This window comes from Symphalangus syndactylus, chromosome 2 (assembly GCF_028878055.3).
Source record: "Symphalangus syndactylus isolate Jambi chromosome 2, NHGRI_mSymSyn1-v2.1_pri, whole genome shotgun sequence".
NCBI classification, from domain to species: domain Eukaryota; kingdom Metazoa; phylum Chordata; class Mammalia; order Primates; family Hylobatidae; genus Symphalangus; species Symphalangus syndactylus.
In genome coordinates, this window is record NC_072424.2 from 8,107,192 (window position 1) to 8,118,301 (window position 11,110).

The following is an 11,110-nucleotide window of genomic DNA, read 5'->3' on the forward strand; positions in this document are numbered from 1 at the left end:
AGCAGCCGAGCAGCCAGGAGTGTGACAGGAGAGACCAAGCAGGACCCATGCCACCCCAGGGCTCTGGCTGGCCTTGCTGTTGGAGTGGACGACCTGAAGCCAAGGGAACTGCCTAGCCTGGACGTCGCATGGGCAGCTCCTCCTCTGAGCCACTGATGGAGCTGTGGAAAATGCTGGGAGAACCGCTTATATGGGCCTGTGCCCAGTCATGCCGGGGAGAGCTGCTTTGCCCTCACTCCAAGCAAGTCCAGTGCCGCAGAGCCTCTGTGACCTCTTCTGGAAGCCTCCTGGAATGAACAGATGGTGGTGCAGAGTGGCTCGGGGCGGTCATGCTTGCAGCAAGGCTCAACAACCCTGGCCTCTGTGCCTGTGGCCTCCCCGCCCCAACCAAGTCCCCCCACCAAAGCACAGGCTTCTGGGAGGGGCATTCTGCCCTTTTGAGGCTCACCCTGGGCAGCAGAGGGAGAGGAGAGCAAACAAAGTGGCCAAGCCTAACATCAGGTCATCTGTACACCCTCCTGGCACCTGTCAGCACATGTGGGGCAAGTCCACCCTCCAAGACATCATCTTCCAGCCTGCAGGTCAGAGCCGAGAGAGGCGCATCTGCTGGGAGTGTTGACGGTCAGAGCCACTAGCCTTGTAGGGAGGCTAATCACCCACCGTACAGAGACGGCAGCCAACTGGGGCTGCTGACCAGGGCCATTCCAACGCCACCTGATTCTGGATGGGCAGTAGTGCCATCATCCACTAATCAGGGTTGCTTTAAGCACGATGGTGTTCCCCTGAGCTCTCCTGATGGCCTTCCTATTATTGCTTTTCAGATGGAAGATTTAGGATAGCAGAAAATACTATGAAAAAAGGGATATTAGGTTTAGATTGACCATAACAAAATTATTATAAGACCCAAGCTATCTAGTTTATACTGTATCATTAACTACACACTCTCCCAATGTGGTGCTCGGCAGACCAGCAAAGCCAGCATTCACTGAAGATTTCAATCTTGGTGAGCAATAAACTCAGTGTTTTGCATAAAGAGATTGCACAAACTCTGTTTATTGTGATTCCCACATATAGCGGATGGGAAAGCGTGTCCGCAGAGGAGCCCTTCTCCTCAGGGGGTTTGAGCAGCACAGAGGTAAACCCAGTAAGTCAGTGCACATGGGTTGAGCAAAAGGCAGCCCCATGGAATTTTATAACAGAAAGGCTAGGATCCCCCCTCCGTGCCTCAACTGCATGTCAAGATTCTGCATCTGACTTTTTCATCTGCCCCAGAGAGCTCTTAGATTGCAAGTGTAACATCCAAACCGATAACACCTCCTTGAGCATCAGAGACCAGAGATGGAGACGCAGCCAGTGTGGATGCCTTGCAGCCAGATGCTGAGTGAGGAGGAGCCGGGTCTTGAACCTTCCTCCCTCCAACCCGCCAGCCCCTTCTGTAGGTTATCCACAGCAGCCTCCGGAGGTCAGACCTGTGGCCAGGGGCATTCCTCGTGGTCCCTTAGTGCCCGTGGGTACATTTACCAAGCACACTGCTGATTCATTATTCACCAGCGTGAGCAAATGGGCCGGCTTCCCATGGCTGCTGTAACACATTTTCACATACTCAGTAGCTTGAAACAACACAGATTCCTCCTTTTACAGCTCTTGAGATCAGAAGTCCTTAAATCAAGCTGGTGGCGGGGCCCAGGGATTCTGGTTGGGAACCACTGCCTTGCCTCTTCCAGCTTCCAGAAGCCGCTCACACTCCTTGGCTTGTGGGCTCTGATATAATTTGACTGTGTCCCCACCCAGATCTCATCTTGAATTGTAGTTCCCATAATGCCCACGTGTCCTGGGAGGGACCCAGTGGGAGATAATTGAATCCTGGGGATGGTTACCCTCATGCTGTTCTCATGATGATGGTGAATGAGTTCTCACAAGATCTGATGGTTTTAAAAGGGGCTATTTCCCCTTTGGCTCGGCACTTCTCCTTCCTTCCACCATGTGAAAAAGGACATGTTTGCATCCCCTTCTGCCATGATTGTTAAGTTTCCTGAGGCATCCCCAGCCATGCTGAACTGTGAGTCAATTAAACCTTTTTCCTTTATAAATTACCCAGTTTCAGCTATGTCTTTATAGCAGTGTGAGAACGAACTAATACAGGCTCTTTCCTCACATCATTGTGACCTCTACTTGTCAGCAGATGCATCTGCAAAGTTCCTTTTCTATGTCAGGTGACAGATGCACAGGTTCGGAGATCAGGACATGGACATCTTTGGGAGTCATCATTGCGTCGACCACAGTAAATCCTGGTGTTCTCTGTAATTCTACGGTACAGGATGGTTTATGAAAGTTCTTGCTTGTTTAACAGAACAGAACCTTTTATTTGAAGTATATTGGCTGTGAGCACAAAAGTAAGCCTGTCTGCAGGGGACGAGGAGTTGGGAAGTAGTGAACAAAATATGGAAAATGCTCTCCCCAAAGGCCACCCCAGTCTTGGCATGCTCTGGGAACAGACAGTAGCCCTGAGGCTCAGAGGGTCACAGCACAGAAAGGCAGTGCAGGCAGGTGGAGAGACTACCCAGCTCTGTCTTCTCAGTTCTTGTTTTAAAAGCCCATGAGTATTTATGAGGTTGTGTGCCTAAGAGCCTCGTCAGCTTTCTGAAACCTTAATTTCATTTTATAATCATGAAAGCTCTGCCCTTCCAGGACATGAGATCATCATGCATGTCTTTCCAACAATCACCTGTCATCACTCTCTGCTACAGGTTCCTCTGAAACTAACACACACTCCTCGGCCTGATGCTGCCTCTCGGGGATCTCCTGGCTCTTTCTGCTGCCTGCTGCTGGTGGGTGAGGGTCCCAGGATAAGTGCAGCTTGCAGGACAGTTCCACCTTGGGGATTTATGGATTTCAAAGGCAAGCAGAATTTCTGTTTGCACCAGGATGCAGTAGGCCCCTTGGGAGAAAAATATAGAGATCTTGGAGATGGGTGCTCTGACACTGGGGAACCCAGACTAAGATTATCAGGCAAAGAGTCTGGGGAGAGGTTCAGAGCCTCCTCCCAGCCCTAGTAACACATAGTAAAAATGTACAGGCTCACACACCCAATAATTCAGGGGTCAACAGGTTTCAGGCACAGCTGGATCCAGGGGCTTGGGCAACATCATCAGGAACTGTTTTAATTCTCCATCTCAGTCCAGGGCCCGCCCCACCAATCCTGCACTCACACAATCCTGAGTGATAGCGCCTTAAATTTTTGCATCCCAGGTCCCTCACTGGCCTCACTACAGTCCTAGCCCTGCTGCCACGTCCATTCTTAGGCAGGCTCTTCTCTTCATGGTAACACAATGGCTACAGAGCTCCAGCCCTCCATACATACAGATCTAGTTCTGTGGGAAGAGAGGTCTCCTTCCCCAGTAGCTCAGAGTATCAGAATTTGGTCTACTTGGCTGACTGTCACACCCCATCCTGGGTTCCCAGGGCCCTGCTACATAAAAAGACCATGGGATGAGGGTTGGGAAGGGGTCATTTTCTCAAAGCAAAGCTGTGGACTGGATTCAGGGCAGCAAAAGCCACAGATGTCCTCCTTGGCCAGTAATTCACCATGAGGTAAAGGCAAGTCCATGTCTGGGGCCACTCTGACATTTGATCATCCACAGAGGAAGGGTAGATCTTTGAGAGTGGATGCTGGCCTCTTTCTGATCCAAACTGCAAGGAGTGATTTTTTTCTAGTTCTTTAAGAGTTCATTGCCCTTGAATTCTACCATCCATAAAGCCTTAGGGCACGGAAACAACTCCCACAAGTTCTTTGCAAATGTCTAACAAGGATGGCTTTGCTCCAGTTTCCAATACCTTGTTCCTCATTTCCCCTGAGACTTCATCAGAGTGATCATTACCATCCATATTTCTGCCAGCATTCTAGTCATGACCACTTAAGTTAACTCTAAGATGTCCCAGACTTTCCCTAGTCTCTCTTCTTCTGAGACCTCACCAGAATTGCCCTTAATGTTTCATCTATGGCAATACAAGCTTTTTTCAGCATTCATTTCAAAACTGTTCCAGCCTCTACTCATTATCCAGTTCCAAAGCCACTTCTACGTTTTCAAGCATTTGTTATAGCAACAGCCCCACTTCCCAGCACAAATTTTCTGTCTCTGTTTTGTGTTGCAATATCAGAATTCCACAGCGGGAAATTTATATTGAAAAATTTACTTTGCTCATGGTTCTAGAGGCTGGGAAGTACAAGAGCATGGCACCAGCATCTTGTGAGGGCCCTAGTCCTGCATCATCCAATGGCAGAAGTCAACAAGTGGTGAGGGAGGGCACAGGTGGAGAAAAGAAAGGACAAATCTGCTTTCATGACAATCCACTCTTGGGAGAACAAACCTACTCCCACAAGAACAACATTAATTCATTTTAATCACCTCTGAAAGATCCCACCTCTCAATACTGTTACATTGGAGATTAAGTTTCCAATGAACACTCAGGGACACATTCAAACCATAGCACATATGACACCTATATAAAACTTATGTTGTGGTTTATACTATTTATTAAAGTGGACATATTAGAGCACAGCTGGCCCCTAGAAATGACTTCCTTATACTTTCCACTTCATCTATTCCTGAATCAACCTCCTCTTGTCTCCTCTCTGCAGGTTTCCACAGCTTGGCCTAATAATGTGAGTATCTTCATATGTTATCATAGCAGACATGTGTGGCCATTCTCTAAATCTATGCCCATGGTAGGGGATTTTTGTGTATCCTCCATAGCCAAACAGTTTCCCCAAATGGATATAACAACTTACACCCCAACTTCAGTTTATGAGAGTCAATTGTTCCGTATCTTCATTGGTACTTGATATGGTTTGCATGTTCATCCCCTCCAAATCTCATGTTGAAATGTGATCCCCATTGTTGGTGGTGTGGCCTGGTGGGAGGTGTTTGGATCATGGGGTGGATCCCTCATGAATGGCTTAGTGCCATTCCCTTGGTGATGAGTGAATTCTTCTCTGGTGGTTCACATGAGATCTGATTGCTTAAAAGAGTGTGGCACCTCCTCTCTCCTTCTCCTGCTCTCATCTGGCTCCCCTTCCCTTCAGCTGAGACTGTAAGCTTCCTAAGGGCCTCAACAGAAGCAGATGGTGGAGCCATGCTTGTACAGCCTGCAAAACTGTGAGCCAGTGAAACCTCTTTTCTTTATAAATGATGCTGCCTCTGGTATTCCTTTATAGCAATCCAAAGACGAACTAACACAGTGCTATTTAATTTTGCCTACCTGATGTGGCTTTAGTTTGCACTTCTCTCATTTCTAAAGATGTCAGGCATGTTTCATGTGATTATTGAATGCTTAGGAATCTCCTATGTGAAGTGGTTATTCAAGTATCTTGCCTGCATTTCTATCGGGGTCTCTGTCTCTTCTTATTAAAACTATTTGGTTTTCTCTGAGGTAATTATTTTCTCCCACTCTGTGGTTTCCCTTTGCAATCTTTAATGGTGTCATTTGATGAATAGAATGTTTATTTTAATGTAGCCCAATTTATAAATATTTTCTTTTAAAATATTGTCTTCTGGGCTGGGCACAGTGACTCATGCCTGTAATCGCAGCACTTTGGGAAGCCAAGGTAGGCGGATCACGAGGTCAGGAGATCGAGACCATTCTGACTAACATGGTGAAACCCCGTCTCTACCAAAAATACAAAAAAAAAAAAATCGTCTTCTGTAACTTTTAAAAGAAATAATTCCCATTCCTATAACAACTTCTGAATGTTTTATACTTTGCTTTTTATACTTAGGTTTTATTACCTCCAAAAATGATTTCTTATATGGTGTGAGAAAAAGGAAACCATATTTTTTTGGACGATGCACCATTATCCCAGCAGCATTTATTGGGAAGAGCACCTTTTTTCTACTTCTCTACAATACGATCCTTGTCATTTATAAGCATCCAAAAGGCAAAAGTCTTCTTTTTGAAGGTTCTGTCTTTAACTCCATGGGTCTACAGGCATCCTAATACCAGGTCTACACTATCTGATTACTACAACTTTTACACTTATATGTAAACATATGATACACATATATTATTATAAATATAATGTTACAATTCTATAATATATCATTTTTCATCATCAAATTTACCAGAGGCCTTTCAATTCTACAAATCTTTTAAAGAAACCAACATTTGACATTGCTGATCCTCCCTAGAGTATCTTTATTTTCAATATCTTTAAATTGTGTTATTTTCCTTATGATTTTCCTTTTTTGACTCTTTTTAATAAAATTTGGCTTTTCTGAACTATTGAGGTTGATGATTACCTAATAAATTCTTAGTCTTCTTTTTTATTTTATCTGTTTAAGATTGCATGGTTCAATGTCAGACCTCAAACTATAAAAATGCTAGACAACAACCTAGAAAATACTCTTCTAGACATCGGCCTTGGCAAAGAATTTTTGGCTAAGTCCTCAAAAGCAATCGCAGCAAAAACAAAAATAGACAAGTGGTACCTAATTAAACTAAAGAGCTTCTGCACAGCAAAAGAAACTATCTACAGAGCAAATGGACAACCTAAGAATTGGAGAAAATATTCACAAACTATGCCTCCAACAAAGGCCTAATATCCAGAATCTATAGGAAACTTAAACAAATCAACAAACAGAAAACAAATAACCCCATGAAAAAAAAAATGGGCAAAGGACATGAAGAGATACTTCTCAAAAGAAGACATACAAGCAGCCAACAAACATACGAGAAAATGCTCAGCATCACTAACCATCAGAGGAATGCAAATCAAAACCACGATGAGACACCATCTCACACCAGTCAGAATGGCTATTATTAAAAAGTCACAAAACAACAGGCACTGATGAGCCTGTGGACAAAGGGAACGCTTGTACACTGTTGGTGGGAATGTGAATTGGCCCAGCCACTTTGAAAGGCAGCCTGGAGATTTTTCAAAGAACTCACAAGAGAGCTGCCATTTGACCCAGTAATCCATTACTGGGTGTATACTCAAAGGAAAATAAATTGTTCTACCAAAAAGACACATGCACTTGTATGTTCATTGCTGCATTATTCACAATAGCAAAGACGTGGAATCAACCCAGGTGCCCATCAGCGGTAGACTGGATAAAGAAAATGTAGGCTGGGCGTGGTGGCTCAAATCTGTAACCCAGCACTTTGGGAGGCTGAGGCGGGTGGATCACTTGAGGTCAGGAGTTCAAGACCAGCCTGGCCAACATGGTGAAATCCCCTCTCTACTAAAAATACAAAAATTAGCCGGGCATGGTGGCAGGTGCCTATAATTCCCGCTACTCGGGAGGCTGAGGCAGGAGAATCACTTGAGCCTGGGAGGCGGAGGTGGCAATGAGCCAAGATTACGCTACCGCACTCCAGCCTGGGTGACAAGAGCGAGACTCTGTCTCAAAAGAAAAAAAATGTAGTACATATACACCACGGAATACTACACAGCCATAAAAAAGAATGAAATCATGTCCTTTGAAGCAATATGGATGCAGTTGGAGGCCATAATCCCAAGTGAATTAACACAGGAACAGAAAACCAAATACTTCATTTTCTCATTTATAAGTGGGAGCTAAACATTGAGCATCCATGGACAAAAATATGGGAATGATAGACACTGTGGACTACTAGAGCAGGGAGGCAAGGAGGGGAGCGTGGGTTGAAAAACTACCTGTCAGGTACTATGCTTGCTACCTGGGTGATGGAATCTGTACCCCAAACCTCAGCATCATGCAATATTCCCATGTAACAAATCTATACATGTACCCCCTGTATCTAAAATAAAAGTTGGAAAGACTGCATGTTTCCTTTTAACGCTAGCTTTAAATTTATCCTACAATTTTTAACAGCTTTATCAAGCTATAATTGACAAACAATAAAATACATATATTAATGTATATAATTATTATGTTTTGACATAGGTATGCACCCAAGAAACCATCCCCACAATCAACATAATGAACACACACACTATGCTAAAGAGTTCCTTCATCTCCCTTTATAATCCCTCCTTTCTGCTTCTCCCTAGAACCCTTGATTTAGTAGATTTGATTTTATTGAGCAAAACAAAAAACATAACACACATCAAAACTATACAGGTCAGTGAATGGTCACAAAGGGAACACACACGAAACCACCACCCAGGTCAAGAGACGGAACATCAGCAACACCCCCAAAGGCCTTCCCGGCCTCTTCCTCTCACCATTCCCTCCATTCTTCCAAGTGGTAGCTCCTAGTTTTCTATTCCAGTGACCACTGTTAGAGTTTTCTTGTAAAATCTTTGGTGCATTTATGTTCCACCTAGGAGTGGAACTGCTGGTTCATAGAGTGTGCCTGAGTAGCTTCTACTAAACTGTTTCCAAAGTGGCTCCACCAATGCACATGGCCACCAGCATCTCTGCCAACTTTTGGATTGTTTGTCTGTTTTTTGCTTTGGTTGTCATTGTTTTGGCCATTCGGGGAATATACAGTAGTATCTGCTTGTCTTAATTTCCACGGCTCTAATTACTATTGGATTTGTACACATTTTCATAACTTATTTGCTATTTCAATGTCTCCTCCTTTGTGAAGTGCTTGTCTCAATCCCTTGGCTGTTTTTCTCTGTTAGGATCTCTGGTTTCTCCTTAGAAATACACAGCTCTTCCTACATTCTGCACTGTTAAGTCCATTGTTAAAAATGAGCACTGCAAATATCTTCTGCCACTCTGTGTCTTATCTTTGCACACGCTTCATAATATTTTTTGATGAATAGAAATTCCCAATTCTAATGCAGTTGCATGTAAGTCCATCAAACTTTTTGTTTAGAATTTATGCTTTTAAAAGATCCAATGTAAGAGCACTTTACTAATCACAAAGTTTGAGGTTTTCTCCAAAACTACTTTTCACACTTAAATATATGAATCTTTTAGTATGATACGATAGAGGAGTCCAATGGAATTAGTTTTTTGCCTAATAGCTAGCCATCGGACCCAGCAACACTGATTGAAAAACTGAAGATGGCATGCAGGGCAACCTTTGCCATCCATCAGACTTGCAGCATGCACCAGCCTCTTCCTAGACTCTCACTTTGTGCCACTTGACTCGCCAGCAATACCACAAGATCCTGTTCACTGTGCCTTCATAAAATGTTCTGAAACCCTGTGGGAACATCACCCATCTTGTTCATGTTCAACAGCATGTCGGAGATGCTTGGACCTTTGCATTTCCATATCCATTTGAAAATTGCCTTGTGCACTTACACAAAAAGATATGTAAATTTGCATTGAGATTATAATGGATTTTTGTTTCATCATGGGCAGAAATGATATTTTTACAATAATGACTTTCTATTTCATGAGCATGAACTCTCCATTTATTTAGGTTTTTTAAAATGTCTCTAAAACTGTATAGTTTGGGGGGAGATTGTATACATTTATCATTATATTAATTCTATGTATATGATATTTTAAGACATTGTAACTATCTACTTTTTAATTTATTTTTGCTATTTGTTACTGGCTGTGTTAATTCCAGCAGGCATGAAATGGGCTGAGCTGTTTTGCCGGGGTAAGACCTACCTGCATGGCTCCAACCCCCTCCAACCTACTCCACTTTAGTAGGTGTGAAATGGACTGATTCACAGTGAGTCCAAGCTAAGCTTGTGTGTGGCTTGTACTGTCTTGTCACCATAATTTATTGATAACAGTGAAAGTGATGATTGTTCAGGTTCTCACCTGGTCTTGGTGGCAACGTGGAAGGGCTCTTGTACTGGAGGCTAGTCCACAGACAGGACATACTGACGTGGCCAGCAGGATATAAAAAGCCCAGCTGACACTTCATTTGGAGCTCTCTGCTTCTGAGGGGTTCTGTGCACACAGGCCGTCTTCTGATCTGAGAGAGAAAATGCATCCTGGCACTTCCCTGCAGAGAGGAAAGTTGGAGCTGGGGCCCATTCCTTCCTGACCCTTCTCTGTGAGGCGGCCTTTGGCTGAGGTGATTTTACCACTCCTGAAGCATGTCTTCAATGCCTTTGCTGTATCAAATCCTTTTCCTAAAATAAACTGTACATTTCTAAGCTTTGTCATTTTGTGTGATGTGCCCTGGTGTCTAGACACACAATTGATTTGTTTATATTGACCTACATTTAGTAAGCTTTTATACTCATTTAGCTATTCTGCAATTTACCTGTAGATTATTCTAGTTTTGTAAAGTACATAATCATAAATTCTTAAGCCTTCATTTCTCACCTATTTCACTTTCCAGAACTTCCAGTATGATGGTTGATTGTATTTGAATATACCAGACATAACTGAATTGGCCCCAACATGGACTGCTTAGACATTTCATCAATAAGTATAAAGGAAGTTACCTTGTGTTTCTAGTTGTTTTTAATGAGCTCTTTAAATGATGGATAGGGGCTGAATTTTGTGAAAGCCCTTTTATTCATAAATTGAATGAACCACTTGTTTTTATTGTGGCGAACAAAACAAGGCTAGAAAGTTCCTTCTAATCATGGGCTTGACTGAATTGCAGGGGATTTATTTATTTATTTATTTTTGAGACAGAGTCTCACTCTGTCGCCCAGGCTGGAGTGCAGTGGCACTATCTCAGCTCACTGCAACCTCCGCCTCCTGAGTTCAAGTGATTCTCCTGCCTCAGCCTCCCAAGTAGCTGGGATTATAGACACACGCCACCACGCCTGGCTGATTTTTGTATTTTTAGTAGAGATGAGGTTTTACCATGTTGGCCAGACTGGTCTCAAACTCCTGACCTCAGGTGATCTGCCTGCCTCGGCCTCCCAAAGTGCTGGGATTACAGGCATGAGCCACCACGTCCAGCTGGACTGCATTTTTTAAACGTGATGTCTTCATTGCCATTTAGTTCAATATACTTTCTAATCTCCACTTGATGTATTAATAGTTGTTTTGATAGGGTATTGCCAGTTCATTTGTAATACAGATATGACTAATCTCACCTCATGGTTAGAAAACTGAGAAGTTGAGTTTCCAGTTTGTTGCTGAAGGCCCTAGGCTGACTGAAAAATTTCCCCTCCTTGCCAAGTTCTTCCTGTCTTCTGTAAAAATAGTGCTTTCCAGTTCAGGAGCCTGGGTGTACCTCTCTCTCCAGCCCA